Source organism: Ursus americanus, chromosome 8 (genome assembly GCF_024610735.1).
Source record: "Ursus americanus isolate L20-20 chromosome 8, mUrsAme1.1.p, whole genome shotgun sequence".
NCBI lineage: Eukaryota > Metazoa > Chordata > Mammalia > Carnivora > Ursidae > Ursus > Ursus americanus.
In genome coordinates this window covers 40,827,971-40,845,707 of record NC_142134.1, presented here as the reverse complement: position 1 = coordinate 40,845,707, position 17,737 = coordinate 40,827,971, and the positions used below count along the sequence as shown (strand labels likewise).

General features: G+C 40.4%; 1 protein-coding gene across 5 annotated transcripts in view; it reads left to right on the top strand.

Annotated features, from left to right (window-relative positions):
* Positions 1 to 17,737, top strand: part of CRACD (capping protein inhibiting regulator of actin dynamics) — a 258,801-nt gene that overhangs the window by 128,450 nt on the left and 112,614 nt on the right. The gene's annotated exons all lie outside the window — the stretch shown is intronic.

The following is a 17,737-nucleotide window of genomic DNA, read 5'->3' as shown; positions in this document are numbered from 1 at the left end:
CTCTCTCTCTCTCAAATAAATAAATAAAATCTTTAAAAAAAAAAAAAAGAATTCCTTAGGCAGTCACTTAAAAGAAGATAAAAACCATTCTGATTTGTCATAACTGGAAAGATATTACTGGATGGTAGGAACTTAAAGTTTTTAATTTTTTCAATGTTTTACAGTACACGTGTACAGCATCATAAAGTGGTTAATTAAAAATAAATAATGGATTTTAAAGAATCTTCGTCAAGTACCTATTATGAACTATGTACTGTTTTAGGTGTTTGTTCACATCGATGAGCAAAACATGAAGCTCTCCGCCCTATGGAGCTTATGTTCTAACATAGAGGGAAACAGATAATAAATAATGCATGTAATTGAGAAATAAATTAATTACTAGGCTATTAGAAGCCAATAAGAATATGGAAACAAGAAAAAGAAGAGCTAGGGGGAATTAGTGCTGGGTGGCAGGAGAACACATTGCAATGTTAAATGGAATGTCCAGGTCAGCTTCGTTAAGGAAAGACAGGAAATCAGGAGTTCACCATGGGCATGTCCTAGGCAAAGGATGCAGCCAATGGAAAGACCCTAAGGAGTGAACATGGTGGGATATTTCAGGCATAGCCGGGAGGCCAGTGAGCTGGGCCAGAGTGGACAGGACAATAGTGGGAGGTGGGTTTAGAGAGGCAATGTCAGCTTCAGAGAAAATCATGTCACTTCTTTAGTTCAAATCTATAAGAAAATTTACCTTATTTTCTTCTTGCCTACTTGGTTTGTTGTGTGTGTGTTTCTTCTGCATTTAAAAAACATACACGCACACACAGATGCGCGCACACACACACACATCAAATAAATTATACCTCCACCACTGTATTAGTTCTTAGGGCGACTGCAGTAAAATACCACAAACTGCGTGGCCTGAATGAACAGAAATGTATTGTCTCACAGTTCTGTCGGCTAGAAGTCTAAAATCAAGAGAAGCACTGGGTGTTGTATGCAACTAATGAGTCGTTGACTACTACATCAAAAACTAATGATGTACTATGTGCTGGCTAACTGAACACAACTAAAAAAAAGAGAGAGAGAGGGCCATGCTCCCTCTGAGACATAAAGGGGGGAACCCTTCCTTGCCCCGTCATAGATTCCGGTGGTGGCCGTCAGTCCTTGGCTTTCCTAGGTTTGCTGCCACATCACTTCAGTCACAGGGCTGTCTTTCCTTTTCTTAGAAGGACAACAGGCATTCTAGATTCATGATCCTACTCCAGTATGATCTCACTTTAACAAATACACTGACAATGACCCTCTTTCCAAATAAGATCACCTTCTGAGGTGCTGAGGGTTAGCACTTCAATATACCTTTGGGGGTACAGTTTAACCCATAACAATAATTAACAATAGGTGTTATTCTTCCCATCTTACTAGTGGAGAAGTAGGCTCAGAAAGTGTAAGTGACTTGCCCAAAGTCAGAGTCAGTGAACAGAATAGCCAGTGGTCAGTGCACCACTGTGGCAGGGATATGAAGATGGAGGCGACGGGGAACTGTTGTGTCTGAGGACAGGAGCTGCACACATACGCCATTGCAGTCCCGTCCATTCTGCTTAACCTCAAGATAGCTCAGAATTGAAGCTGTGTCTCAGCATTCCTATCAAAGGGAAATTGATGCCGCCTCTGTAACCCACTCCCCATTTTGCTCATTCCACAGCATGACAGACATAGGAAAGAGACGCTATTTCCGTGTTTTCAGAATTTTTCCAGAAAAATGATACTGTCATTTCTGTGGTGTGCAGAACATTTTGTGACGAGACCACATGGGTTTTTCTTACACAACACAGGAAAATATATGACTGAGTCAATTGGCATATTGCAGTAGAATTAGGGGATTTTGAAAGCATTTAATATATTTTGCTTTCTTATTGTATTTAAAAATTCTTTCTTAATATGAAGCTTATCTGGCCATTTGTAAGCCTGAAATTAGCATTAGAACTTTAGTTTTAGTCTTAGTCTTGAGAGATACACCTGAGACAAGGAAGGGTACTCCAAAACAGAACTGGAGACTTTTCCGTGAGTCACAGTGAAGGATGACATCCCTGGGTCAGGCTCAGTGTGCACAAAGCCACCAAAGGCAGTATTCCCAGAGGAATGTCTAGATCTTACTCAAGGAAAAACAAATCCCAAAGCTAAGCATTAAGTCTGGGTGGTGAGACAAAGCGTGGTTGGAAGAAAGGTCAGAAGGTCAAAACCAGAAAAATTAGAGCTATGTCAAGAAGTAGAATGTGAGACATACTGAATGGTTCAGAAAGTTGCTGGGGTAAGGGCTTAGGAAGCTTCCTTGTCCATGGCCCTGACTGCATGGGGTGAGGGGGGGCAGGTAAGACTGGGCAGTCCCTTCTTGTTAGCCATTGTTCGTTGTGACACAGTCTTGTAGTTTCTTTTCACCTCTGTTCTCAATGTGTTTTATTCCTCCTAAGTTCTTGGGCTTCTCATTCCACTTACCAGCTGATGCTTTGGATCTGTGTGCTGAGGCATATATTCTTAGAATCAAAAAAGGGAAAACCTGCCTCTTCCAAAGATGCTTCTACTCTGTTAAAATCGATTTTCTTTGATCCTGAAAGAATGTGGCAAGAGCAAGGTCTTCATATTTTCCTACTGACTGAGAATGATCCACAGTCTTTGTCTGCTGTCCGCACCACAGACGGCCACTCCCCAGAATGCAGCTGGGTCAATTGGGTCGGTGTGGGGGGCGGGCTCAGGGGGGAGGGTCAGGAGACACAGGTGCACCCCATCACCTCTGGTGACCTGGCTGGCACTGTGTAACTGCAGTGAACAGTTGCGGCTCTTGCTACTGCTGCTGCTGCTAATTGTCAAGGGCCAAGCAAGTCAGGGGTCACTGGTTTGTTACTTCCCTGCTATAGACATTCCCAGAATGTCTGGGGAAATAGGACGCTTTTCACAAGAAAGACCTAAAGGTGACAAGTATTAGAACTTAGTGACCTACTTAATCCCTCTTATCACTATGGAATGGGAATAAAATCCCCCTTATTTCCCAGTAGTGGTAGACGGTTGAGCAATGAGAAATACTGAGGCCTTCGATTAGAAAACATTTGATTAGAAAACATTTATTTATTTTTATTCAGGTGAAATTCGTATAGCATAAAATTAGCCATTTTAAAGATTTATTTATTTATTATTTGAGAGAGAGTGAGTGTATGAGCAGGAGGGCAGAGGGAGAGGGAGAGAAAATCTGAAGCAGACTCTGCCCTGAGTGTGGCTTGTTGGGGGGGGGGTTGCTCGTAGGGGGGCTCAATCCCACGACCCTGAGATCACGACTTGAGCCGAAACGAGTCAGACCCTTAGCCAGCGGCACCACCCAGGTGCCGCAAAATTAGACATTTTAAAGTGAACGATTTAGTGGCAGTTAGTACATTCACAGTGTTGTGCAGCTATCCCAGAACCTTTTCACCACCCCCCAAATGAAAACCCTGTACATGTTAAGCAGTTATTCCCCATTTCTCCTTCCCCTCAACCACTGACAACCACCGATCTGCTTTCTGTCTCTAGGGATTTACCTCTTCTAGCTATTTAATATAAGTGGAATCATGCAAGATGTGACTTTTTGTGTCTGGTAAAACACTGATTTTTAAACACAAGTCATTTTTATTTCAGTCTCCTCTTGTCATAATACTGGGAGAGCTGGGGTGCCACAGGAGTGTTAGCAGCTCTCTAATTAGGCCCTCAAAGAAAAAAGCCTCTTCAGGAATACATGCTTCACTTCCGCTGCGGGTGGGCTTCTCTTCGTGAGACAACCAGCAGTTTAGAATCAAGTTACTTCATGTTACTTAATTTACAAGGATATGAAGAATTCAGCTTTACTTCAGGATAGAGGTCGGTCCCCTCTGGCGTCCTTTGCCCCACCTCCAATTTGTGTCATTGTCTCGTGGTCTGAACACCAATTGATCTCATCACCCAAATGAACCTGTAACTGATACTTTGGCAGCAGGATAGCTAGAGATTATCTTGCTAGCTAAGCGACCAGGCGTAGTCTCCCCCCAGGGAGTTGAATGATACCAGCCGTTGAAGATGAAAATTTGAGAAATACTTTGCACTCTCATCTTTTGAGGCGGCTGATCATCCTGCCGCCTCCCTTCTCTCCCCCGTGAAATAGAGGCTGCTCGGGGAGGGCTGTGGGATGCAGACAGCAGAGGCCTGAAATGAGATTCTGCTCTCGAGCTGCCAGAGTAACCCAAGGTGGGTTGCACAGACGAAGCTGGCAGAGAAAGGGGGAGCTGGATGGCAAACAAGGTTCTGAGGGGACCAGAATTGTAGTTAAATCCTTTTGCAGGAGCAAAAGATCCTGCTGGTCTAGTGATGCAGAACCCAAGAATTAAACTAGCATAGAGCTAGTGCTTTCAGCAAATGCGACAAAAGTCTCTTTTCTGTAGACCCCCTCGGAGTGGGAGGACAGTTAAACACAGGACAGATATGACTCGTTGCCCTCAGATGGTGGTTATCATGTCTGTATTACGTGCCAGGTGTGACTGATGCACCAACTGTCTGCTCCAAAATACCTCTTCCAGGGATCTGAAAATACCACCTGTAGAGTAACGGAGGAGTGGACAGCACACAGCAGAGTGACGGGAGGGCTGGGGCGCTTTTGTTGCCTTCCCTCCCTTCTCTCTCTTCCTCCCCCGCTGCTTTCATCTCTTTCTACCTCCCCCCCACTCCACTGACATGTATGGAACTCGTTATGTGCCAGACACTGTGCTAAGGGCTAAGGAGATGAACTATGACCCTGCCATCCCTCCCATCATCTCCTCTCTACGTATGTTCTCCTGCGGTTGCCGAGAACTATAAGTAATTGTATACTTGTCTGTCTCCCAGAGAAGGAAGTAGCTTCTAGAGGCCAGAGTCCTTGCCCTGGAGCCTTTGAATCTAACATTGCCCTAGCAGAACTCGATGGAATTGAATTCAGATATGTAAGCAGATAACCGTATAAAATGATTAGTGATATTTGAGAGAGTTCTGCACAGAGTGCTGGGAAACACAAAGGGCAGAGTAAACAACTGCCAAAGGGAGCCACATGGCCTCCCACAGGTGTCATTTGAGCTGTCTTGAAAGATGAGAAGGTGTTTGCCAGACAAAAGGGGAAGGGGGGGGCACAAAATCTCCAGAGGTCACACCTATGTGAATATGCTTCTTGGGAGGAAACTGTGATCCTCTAAATCCTGCCTTTCTTTCTTTAATGAAATGTCAGAAAATAGCTGCTTGATTTGCCACTATCTTTGGATCAAGCCCACGGGCAGTATAGGCATCTCTTCCAGAAAGTGATAAGCCTGTTTCTTCTAGGGGCCAAAGTCCCCATCCCCACCAAAAAAGTTCTGTTGAATTCCTTATCTCTAAACTGCCATGTGTTTTAATCTTCCTTTTCCATGTGGAAATAAATGTTTGAAAAAATTCTCTTTCTTAATCGGTTTGAGTGGAGCCAAGATTTCACTTCGATAATCCTTTCACCCTTTCCACAAACATAGGCTGCATGCCTCCGCTGCCCCGGAGCCTCGGCTTACAAAGAACAAACAGAGATGGTTTCTGCTCCCAAGGAGACTAAAACTGACACCAGACAGGAAGCTAAAGTAGCACAGAAATGGTCCTCCTTTGGCATTTACTGTGGAAGCAGTCTTCACGCACACAGAGTTGATGCTGAAACTTTTCGGAACTGAAGTTTAGGAGTCCAAGGAACAATAAAGAAAGCCATCCTTACCACTAGGAAGAGTTACCAGGAAAAACAAAAAACATCTTAAGTCTAAACTTCACTGGGTACATATTTTTAAGGAGCCTCAGAAAGTCCATTCTATGCAGAAAGATACCCCAAAAGGAGCATATAAGATAAAGTTTTATGTTAAGTATTTGGTCATATGTACTTATATATTTTATTTTATTTTTTGAAAGATTTCATTTGTTTATTTGAGAGAGAGAGCATGAGCAGGGGGAGGAGGCAGAGGGAAAAGGAGAAGCAGACTCCCCAAACAGAGAGCCCAATATGGGGCTCAGTCCCAGGACCCTGAGATGATGACCTGAGCCGAAGGCAGACACTTAACTGATTGAGCCACCCAGGCGCCTCTTCTATATTTTACTTTATTTATTTTTCTAAGTAGGTTCCACACCTAGCAAGGAGCCCAACATGGGGCCCGAACCCATGACCCCAAGATCAAGACCTGAGCTGAGCTCAAGAGTAAAATGCCCAACCAAGTGAGCCACCCAGACGCCCCTATACTTGTGTATTTTAAAAATGTCATTTGATGTTCATTTATTTGCCATAAATTTTGGTGTTTTGTAAGGACTTCAGAATTTTCTGGAACTAGAACCCCAATTTATAATTCTGATTATTGCACAGACGAGGATGTGGCTTACCAAGACTTGTCTTACCTTCCCTAGTGGGGAACAGCTTAGTTCTGGGGTCAGGTAGTGCCAGTGATCAGTAAGGCTGCTCACCCTGCGACCACCACTTCAGAACGCCTCCTTCTCTTCTCCCTCTTCCCCTCAGCCTTACTGCCCCTAAAAGACAAAATCGAATGCCAGCTCCTCCATAATTCATTCTCTGACACCTTCCACTTCCCGGAAATTACTCATTTTCTTTCCTCCAAACTTCCACAACAGCTCATCCTGCCACCATATATACACACAGAACCTAACATTTTCTACCCAGTTTATAGTTTTTGGTAAATATGTCATATCCCATATGAAATTATAATTTCCTTAGAATCAGTAATATTTTCTTCTGTCTTTATGTCTCATCCTTCTTCCCTCATTCCAGTACCTGTGACAATGTAAAGCTATAATGGACACTCAATAATTCACTGAAATGGCATCAGTGGATGGAATTTCAGTCCAGATCAATGAACGTCTGCCTCCTTCTGGATGCCATCATCCATAGCATAAATCCTTAAACCATTATTTCCCAAAGTGGGTTCCAGTTAAATAGTCCTTAAAATGTCTATGGTCAGAACTTTTGGGAAATTCTAGTTAAACAAAGTTAAACAGGATTCTTTATTGTAGGACTTCTCAAATTGTAGGCACTGAGAAGGAGATAGAGTCCATAATGTTTCCCAAAATTATGTGACCACAGAAACCTTGATCATTTTCTCAGGATGTATATTAGTTTCCTCTTACTGTTGTAACAAAATCACCTGAAGTTAGTGGCTGAAAACAATGCAAGTTTATCGTCTTAAGAGTTCCTTTTGGATGCTCAAGGGGAGAATCCCTTTCCTTGCCTTTTCTGGCTTCTAGAGACTGGCCACCATCATTGGACTATGGCTCCTTCCTCCCATCTTCAAGGCTAGCAATGTAGTGTAGGGGTGGAAAAATGTTTCCTTCTAGGTTCTTTGCCTGGTTTAATAATGAAATGGACATAAGATAGATTAATAGGAAAAAAACAAATTTGATTTCATACGTACAGGAGCCCCCTAAAAATATGAGACTCAAAGAAGTAAGCAAAGCAGAAAGCTTGTATACCTCTTAGACAAACAATAAATTTGTGAAGAATTGACAGAACAAAAAGGTTTGGGTTTGGGCTACTAAATTAGTGAAAAAGTAACAAAGTTTGTTATATGGCCTCTTGGCCCTAACTTGCCTCTCTACTAATAAGGATGCCTTCTACCCTCCTGGTACAGGGAGGGTACCGCTCACATGAGAGATTTATTTCCTGCTTTCAGGGGGGACACACAGGAGAGTTAAGAGTGTCCTTCTTGCACTGACTGTCCCCCAAATAACTTTCATTCAAAATAATCAATATGCCAAAATGGCATATTTGAGGTGGCGTACTCTGCTGCCCTTCACTAGCATCTTCCAGTCTTTCTCTGACCTCTGCTTCTGTCATCATACCTCTTCCTGTGACTCCTGACACTCCTGCCTCCCTCATGATTGCAGTGGGCCTACCTGGAAAATCCAGGATAATCTTCTCATCTCGACATCCTTGGCTTATTCACATCTGCGAAGCCCCTTTGCTGTGTAAGGTAACATATTTTACAGGTTCTAGGGATTAGAAAGTGGCCATCTTGGGGCATTTGGGAGGGTTCAGTCAATTAAGCATCTGCTTTCTGCTCGGGTCATGATCCCAGGGTCCTGGGGTCGAGACCCACATCGGGCTCCCTGCTCAACGGGGAGTCTGCATCTCCCTCTGCCCCTCACCCCTGCTTGTGTTCTCTCTCCCTCCCTCTCTCACTCTGCTCTCCCTCTCTCAAATAAATAAACAAATAAAATCTTAAAAAAAAAAAAAAGAAACAGATGATAAAAGCTGTACAAATTACAAAGATCAAAAGTTTAGGGGTGCCTGTGTGGCTCAGTTGGTTAAGTGTCTGACTCTTGATCTCAGCTCAGGGCTTGATCTCAGGGTGTGAGTTCAAACTCTACTTTGGGCTCCATGCTGGGCATGAAACCTACTTTAAAAAAAATAAAAATAAGAAAAAAGTTTAAAGTTTACAGAAATGCAGAGAAAGTAAAACTTAATAAAAATGTGGTTGTGGTTGGTATTTGAAACAGTATAAGAAAGGTTAAAAAAAAAAGACATTGTGGTATTAAGACAGTTTAGATGATTACTTATACCAAGTAGGAGGATGGATGCCGGAAGAACCTATGGGCATAGCTAGAAGAGCACATGGAATTTGATTTTTCTAAAAAAATAGAACTTAATATGGAAACTTGTTATACCTGGCAAAGCAGGAGGGTAAAACTTGACCTTTATATAAATTTAAATGTTTCAAAAATTATTTTTGCCTTAGTTTGTCAATTCAGGATAATTTTTTCCCCTAATAAACAGCCTCTGTGAGAATGAATATCTGCAAAATATGTCGAACTACTTCAAAAATAATACAGGAACAAAAGAAAACTTCATCATGATTATTGCATTTTATAAACCTATTATTCTCTTAGCTTAAAAACATTACGAGAAATTAGACTATAATAACAGAATGCAAATTTTTGGATATCCGAGAACATTTTGAAACAGAAGAGATAAGATGTGAGAGGGTTGTAAATTTGGCAAGATAGAGTTTTCTTCTTCATAGTTTGGGAATTATGTAGTTCCATCTAGTGTAAATGCTGACTCCGTTAATACTGGAAGGGAAAACATCCGGGAACTAATCCTACCTTTCCTTTTCGGGAATGAGGAGTGCGGTAAATTTCTCCCTCTTGTTAGCGGTCCGCAGTTTGATGGAAACTGTAATTCTGTGAATGTGCCATTTTTATAGACCGTGAAATGCAATAATAATTTCAGTGTTTTATTACAGGTATCAGTTTGTTTTCCTCCATCTATTCCATTTTATTACAAATTATATGCATCTATATGATGAAGGTAATGTGCTTTCTTTCACCGAAGTGGAAGATACAGGACAGAATTGATAATATAAGTGTGGGGCACTTTTTTATTTTTTAACAGTTTCATAGGCTTTGTGCTCACAGATTGCATGCTGTACTTTTTATTTCAGTAACATTTAACAAAATCATGGCCATGGAGGAAATTAAACTTACACAGAATGTCCATAATGAGGCTCTGAGTGCTGTTGTTTCAGGTATGGTACGGAGTGGCTATGCGGAGTGGCAAATTAAAGAGACAAAAGCCATCTTTTTCTTATTGCTTCTAGCGTACACAGTTACTTGGATTTAACCATAAATTACTTGTACAGTAACCTCAACTGTCTGGGACACAACAAAGCAAAGGCAGCTAAAAGAGATGCCATTCATCCTCCAAACTCCTGGGGGAGCTTCTTAGCCTTTTGCCCGACACCTAATGATTTTCTCTATACATATAATTCTATCCTGCTGGATTATTTAATCTCCTCTGTCATAGGCAAGGGAGCATAAATTTAAAAGGAGAAGGAATTATGAGAATCAGACTCACCGATCTAATAAGAAGTGACAGTTAAACACATGAAAGAAGGAGGCAGAATACTTATTTTAAAATAGGCACAGAAATGTTTTAAGGCACAAGGGCATTGATAGGAACTGACCATCTTGAATACTTCCCTTAAGACGTCATTTTATTGCCTTGAAGCCTAATAGTAATGGCCCTGAGATCCCAAGAACAGTTTACATTCTATTCATGTACAATGTGTTATGGGAAAATTTCTGTTCAAAATGCTTTTATTTTTGATAATTTTTATACTGAAAGGAATAACAGTTAACCTCATCCTTCAATAATACCATATAAATAAGAATTGTCATAATATATTGCATTGAATGAGCCCTAAAATTCATCTATTTTTACTACTAGTGATCAGAACATTTTGATTTTTAAACTCCCATTCCAGTTTGGTTTCCCAAAATTCCTTCGAATGACTTACGTGGAAACCAACAGTGATTGGATTTACCCCACCTTTCTTGGCAGAGATATAAAGGTTCTGTGTATACTAATTCATTCTTGCTGGTTGATTTCCTGGGTGTTATGTCTTTTGTTTTGTTTTATCTGGAGCAGTTTCTCTCCTTTAAAAAAATAGGTTTAAAATAGCTTATTTGGATGTTATAAACTTTCCTCTTTGGGAAAGTAGAAGTCAAAGTTAGGACAAACGAGAGCTTTGGAAGACATTCTGCATTATGCCTGCACTGAACTTCTCTTTTTCCCTTTTTGCCCCCACTCAACAACACAGACCCTCTGGCCAGTATGACTTACCAGTGTGTGAGAGTCTGGTCCCAGAGTAATTTTCTGTGACTCATGTTATAAAGGTTTTACTACATCCCTAAGGGAGGTTACAAAGAAGTCTATTAGATCTTCCTAGTTTCTTATTGTTTAGGGTGAATTTGGGGGAAGGGTCGAATGTTTTCCCTTTTTTCTCGATTATGTGGCTCCCTTGACAAACATTATCTTTCCTCATTAGAAACCACAGGTTTGCTTTGCTGGGTGGCTCATCTGCACGGTTCTATGATTATAAAGTTGATTTCTCAAGTATTTCTTGTCCAAACCCCAGGTAAACCAGGTTTCATTTTAAGCTATTATTTCTTTGAATCATGAGAAATTGTACAGTCCACTGACCAGGAGCCTCAAACACAAGGTAGGAGAAGGCACCTTCTCCAGTGCAAATTTTTGTTATCATAGGTCTTTGATGTTAGAAGTTGACTCTGGCATTTAATTGGGGAAGAAACAGACACGTAATGATCTATCTCATTCCTACTCTCCTGTGATACAGCAAGATATTTGTCTAACTGTCCCTTAGATGGGGTAGGAGGTAGTATTTAATAGGAAATACGAAAAAATAGTATGCACTGAACCGCTTTGCACTGGTGAAGAAGTAGATACATAGAACCTTCAAAAGCAGAGCTCTCATTCTCTCCTTACTGGGAGTTTATTATCCCCTTCGTGCCAGGCGTTGTGTTCTATGTGACTTCACAAGTAACATTTTTCTTAGAGCCATTGCCATGTCCTTTTAGTGCCCATAAGATAGCACACGAAAATGTGTCCTTTCCCCATGCTGACTTAAAAAAAAAAAAAAAAAATGGAATAGAGGATTTGTACCATTAAAGTTGAAGGGGAAAATAAAAGGCATAGAGAAAATAATATACTTTAAAGTGAAACCAAAGTATTAACCTTAGGTTACTAGTTTTTGTTTTGATGAGTAGTGATTCAGATTTAATAAAACCTGAGCAGCCATAGATCACTTAAGTTCAGTCAAGAGTTTCCTTTTTCATTGATCAGGTGGGTTCATTTGTAGTTTTTTGGCTTCTGGGTTATTCTGTGTTTGTGTTTTCCCGGGGCTCCTTCTCACCTCTTTCAGAACACAGTGGCGGTGTGGGGAGGTCAGTCCCCACAGCTTGATGCATAGCAGGCAAAACAAATCCCGAAAAAAAGTCATCTCCAGTCACAGCTGTTCCCCTCAAGTTACACTGTCATGGGAAGATGATCCGAAAACACAGCCACTTGAATGAGATGTAGCCCCCAAAAGACTTGTATCAAGGTAGCAAACTGAAAGAAGAAATGTGAAATTTTGTGGCAAATATTGTTTAAATCTTGTTTCTTGTTTTTAGCAGTACCTTAATTTAGGTGTGAGAAATAGGCTTGGCTAGAAAGAACCTAACGTTTCCTCATGCCCTTAGTTTGAAATCTAACCAATATTCAAGGATTTCTTCCTAAGGATTTCTCAAGTTTTTCCTTTCAGGAGGAGGCCTTCTCCTACCTGAGCTTTCAAGAACAGATTTTATAACACTTAGAGTTAACTTAAACTTTTAAGATCCCAAGTTGGGGGTAGTGGCTTTTTCATACACCAGACTGCCATAACACAGAAATATTCTTTTGTTTCCATTCATCATTTAGGAATAAAAATGGGTCTTACTTTTATATATCATCTTGAAGAACAGAACCATTAAAGAAACATTCAGGGGTCTGTTTTTACCAAATTCATTATAGTAGAACAGTTCACTTGTATCTTGATGATTACTACGGCTTATTTAGCACTTTAGATGCAGTATTTGTAAGTTCTTCCTTTTTGGCTTGGCCTTCAAATAGAAAGTTCTAAAAGAATAGCCATTTCCCAATGGGTTCTTGTCCGTTATAGTACACTGGTGATAAATGGAATCAATTTATTCTTAGTGGCTGTTTAATTAACCTAGAACTTAATTTTTTTATATGAAATAGTTCAACGTGATGAAATTTTCAGCTGGGACTCCAGAAGCTGAGCCAGAATAGAAAGAGAAAGAATGAGTATTTCTAAGCTACTGTCCCTCTCAATATTAACATTGTTAATTCTACTAAGCGTAGAGGGAGCATAGATCACTCCACTACACAGGCTCAATAAGTTGCCTGAGGGTCAGAGTCACACAGAAGTTTCTGAATACACCGACACAAATTTCATTGGTACTTTAAGAAGCCACATTCAACTGCTTATCAGGTATTGTTGCCAAGAGCAAGGGGTTGCAAAGAGGTCTGTTTGTTCTCTAGCTTTTATGTATTCTACTGCCTTCCAGAATTTTTAACATAGAATTAGTGAGACATTGACAAAGACTGCATTGTAGTATTTTCTTAAAATATATCTTATTTTTTTAGAGCAGTTGTAGTTTTATAGCAAAACTGAGCAGAAAGCACAGAGTTTCCACACATTGCCTGCCCCTGCAATGCAGTATTTTAACTTTAGAATTTTACTTATATGAAAATCACAACTTTATTGAGAAATAATACACATAGCATCAAATTTACCTTTTTAAGGTGTACAGTTCTGTGTTTTTAGTACATTCATGGAGTTGTGCAACCACAACCACTCAAATTTCAGAATTAAAACTTACCTTTAATGAAGTTAAAATACCATTTAGAGAATTTAAAGAAGAGAAAAAATATCTCCCAAACTCATCATTCTCACCAAACATTTGTCATTTTTGGGTAAATTTTATTCTAGTTTTTTTTTTTTTAAACATCCAGGTATTTTTACAAAGGCTGATAAGAATGTTCTACGCAGTTACTTAATTAACATTGTTCTGGTGAGAGTAGATGGCTCTGTCTCTTTAAGGCTGCTCACAGTGTGATGAGGTGTGCTGTGATCTTACTGCTGTGTGCACACATGAAATTATTCAAGTGAAGAAAATAACTTCATGGCTGTGTATGCTGTGGTGTGTTGCTTTCCACGAAGCCGTCTCTTGGTATTTGAACATTCCAGAGCATTGTTAAAGCTTTATACTTTGGGTCATTAGTAGCAGGTAGACATCTTTTATTCTTTCATGCTAGGATGTGAGATCAATAAAAGATTAAATTAACTCACGAAGCTGATGTGTTCTTAGATGCTGCTGTCCCCTCAGTCTAAGGGCAGCCTCAGCCCTGGACCTCGTGAAGAATTGACTCAGCTAGCATTAATGGGGGTGCTGAGCAATGAAGTGTATAAAAGTGAACAATAAGAGAAAGACAGTGAAAACATAGGCACGGATATGAGCACATTTACAGAAGTTTTACAAGTGGCCAAAAATTATATGAAAACATGTTCTGGGATGTGAATGAACAGTTCTTTTAGAATCATATGAAGAACAATTTGAAAAATGTTATAATGTTATATGGAATAAAGGATGTGAAAAATGGGGTACTCATATGCTATGAGAGTATAATTGATCAACCTTATAAGAGGCTAATTTGATTGCATCTATCAAGATTTAAAATGCTGTCCTCTTTAATTGAAGAATAGCACTCTTAAGAATTTTGCAGAAGTAGGGGCGTCTGGGTGGCTTAGTCGGTTAAGCGTCCGATTCAGTCTCTGCTCAAGTCGTGATCTAAGGGTCATGGGTTCCAGCCCCACATTGGGCTCCACACTGGGCATGGAGCCTACTTAAAAAATAAAAAAAGAATTTTGCAGAAGTAATAGCATTGTATATAAAAATACATATACAGAAATATTCATTGAAGCTATATTTGCAATGGCAAGAAACAATCTATTGCTCAGCAGTAGGAAAATTGGCTAAATAAATCATGGTTCACAGAGCCATTAAGAAGAACAAGGTTCATATGTATTTGTGTGTGTGTGTGTGTGTGTGTGTGTGTGTGTGTGTGTGATGCCCAATGCAGATGCGCATGTTATACTTTCATGTGAAAAAATGAAAATTTTATATCTCCCTTTTATTTAAAAAAAAAGTGTATTTGTAGGTAAGTCTGTTCATGTGTAAGAAAACTGGGGTTGGGGATATTTTGCTTTTTATTTTATATTATTTTTTTCAACCGACTGGATTATGAATGATTTTTGCTTTTCTTTTTCCTGTGTTTTTCAGTCCCCACATTTGAAAAATTAAGTGACATTCTTAAGGCTTTCAAAAGATGAAATGATGCACCAATTTGAGCTAAGCTATCAAAGTATTGCCAAGTAGAAATTCTTAAGGAACCAGCTTTAATGAATAGATAAAATTAATTTCTAATTAGTATACCAGCAGTTTAGGGGCCCATGGCTGGCTCAGTCAGTAAAGCATGTGACTCCTGATCTCAGGGTTGTGAGTTCAAGCCCCGTGTTGGGTGTAGAGATTACTTAAAAAGTAAAATCTTAAAAAAAAGTAGTATATTAGTAGTATATATGGAAAAAGATGTTTCTAAAATATGTGGAAATAGTTTTTACTCAGGTTAAACCTTTTGAAATTTTTATTTTTTCTAATCATAAAATATTATGAAACATTTTGAAGATATAAATAAGAATATAAAGAAGGTAAAAAATTCTTTATAATCGGGGCACCTGGGTGGCTCAGTCAGTTACGCGTCTGCCTTCGGCTCAGGTCATGATCCCAGAGTCCTGGGATTGAGCCCCGTGTCTGGCTCCCTGCTCAGTGGGAGCCTGCTTCTCCCTCTCCCCTTGCCCCTCCCCCTGCTTGCATGTGCTCTCTCTCAAATAAATAAATAAAATCTTTTTTAAAAAAGATTTATTTATTAGAGGGAAAAACAGAGCACAAGTGCAAGCAGGGTGAGGGACAGAGGAAGAGGCAGAAAGAGAATCTGAAGCAGACTCCCTGCTGAGCTTGGAGCCCAGGCCTGGGGCTGGATCCCATGATCCTGAGATCATGACCTGAGCAGAAATCAAGAGTCAGACCCTTAACAAAACCTTAACCAGCTGTGCCACCCAGGCACCCCCCCCTTTTTAAAGATTCAAATAAATAAATAACATCTTTTTAAAAATCCTTTATAATTCTATCAGTTGGAGATAACAGTAGGCTAAGTCTTAAAACCTCATTTGTGCTATCATTTTGGAATTTCAGAAGAATTTATTTTCACCCTAATCACTTGTCTCTGCTGAATTAGTGGGGGGATACATATGATCTTAATGAAGTTTCTTAAATATTTCCTATAAAAAATTAACATTGTAATATTGCACATTGTAATAAAAGTTAAGGGAGTTAAAAGAGAAGGATAAAAATGCTGAAGGGTAATAAAGAAGGAGAGGAGGACAGAGGAGTATGACAACCAGATCTTCCCATTATTAAAAGAAGTGTCTGTGATCAAACTAGTGAGTAAAGAAATTTCTCTTTGTGTCTCCCTCCTGCTGTCCTGGGCTAGTAGTCATCCAGTGATCATTGAGATATTGTAGAGAATGGAAAGGACCATCACTGAGCTGGAGTACTTGTGTTTTTTGGTACCTGGGAGTAATTCTCTGAGGGACTCAAATCCTCACACTCTTTTCATACTTGCAGGAGGAGCAATTGGGTTACAAAATTAACCACCCTGAGATGCTCACCCCTGGCAGCAGGCCCTGGGTGCTCTGTTGTTAGCAGTCCATGGATTGTAGGCAGGCCTGGTCAGTAACTTCTTGAGGTCCCTCTGTCTCTTCACCCCCAAGTCCAGAATTGACTATTGAACTGTGCTCCCAGAGGCTGCAGCATCAAGTGGTTTCTAAATCCTCACCCTTTACTATGCCTCCTTTACCTTAAGGAATGGCTACCAAATTTGTGGGGTCTAGCGCAAAAGGAAAATGAAAAATGAAGAATTTTAAAACAGTACAAGCAAAACATTAGAACAAGCACAAGCTCTTTGGGACTGTACAAGTTACATTCCCACGATGCTGGCTCTGCTCACTTTAGCCTCTCCTCCTAACCCAGGGGTACCCTGTTACTGAAAGAGGTGCATACATAGTATCCCCAATCCTCTTTCTTCCCTTTTTTGAAATCTAGTCCCTAACTCCATACAGGGCTACAGATCTTCTGATCCTTGAAACAAAACTGCTCTTTGAGAATGAGGGACAGGTGTTGTAAGGGAGGAAAAAATTATTTTTACTACTATCCTCCTTGGTTCTCTACCTGGGGCTCTATAAATTAGACTGACAAAAAACAGATTAATGGGGGGGAAAGGTTTTTTTTAAAGATTTTATTGATTTATTTGAGCAAGAGGGAGAATGGGAGAGCAAATGCTCAAGCCATGGGAGGAGCAGAGGGGGAGGGAAAGGGATAAGCAGACCCCGTGCTGAGAACAAGCCCAACAGGGGGCTCAATCTCACAACCCCCGAGATGATGACCTGAGCCAAAACCAAGAGTTGGACACTTAACCGACTGAGCCACCCAAGTGCCCTGAAAAAAAAAAGTTTGGTCTTTTTGTTTTTGTTTCTTAAAAAGGTTTTATTTGTTTATTTGAGAGAGAGAGAGCATGAGCGGTATGAGGGGCAGAGAGACAAGCAAACTCCCCAAGAAGTGTGGAGCCCAACACAGGGCTCAGTCCCAGGACCCTGAGATCATGACCTGAGCTGAAATCAAGAGTCAGATGCTTAACCAACTGAGCCACCCAGGCGCCCCTGAAAAAAAAGTTTTTTAATGTGTGCGTCACACTTAGAATGGGAGTACTCAGAGATAATAACTTCGAGGGATGGTTAGAATTTGATTTTCCATACCATCTTAGCAATGGAACAATAAATATTTAGAGACACGACAAGACAAAGTAAAAGGACTTTGAATTTCTAGGGGTGGCAAATTGTGGGGAGGCAAATATAGAAAGAAACTAATGAAAGATAAGAGCCGCTTGGTAAGGTTTGTTACGTAGATTCTTTTGGTGCCATCTCCAGGCTGATAATGGTTTAAGTTTTCTCTTTTGTCCTTCTTGGCAGAGACAGGAGGGAGGATACCCTGTCGATGTTTGTCCTGCTTCTGGGCAAATAAGGGAAGGACAGAGAGCTTTTCCTGTATCTGCTTCTCAATTGCCTTCAGCTCAAAATAATCCTTATTGCTAAAATGGCATATTCTGGAGTTGGTATAATCTACTCCCCTCAGTGTCCTCTCCAGGCAGATGCAGCTCCATGGGCGTAGGATTCAAAACCTTGTGCATAGTCAAAAAACTTGCACC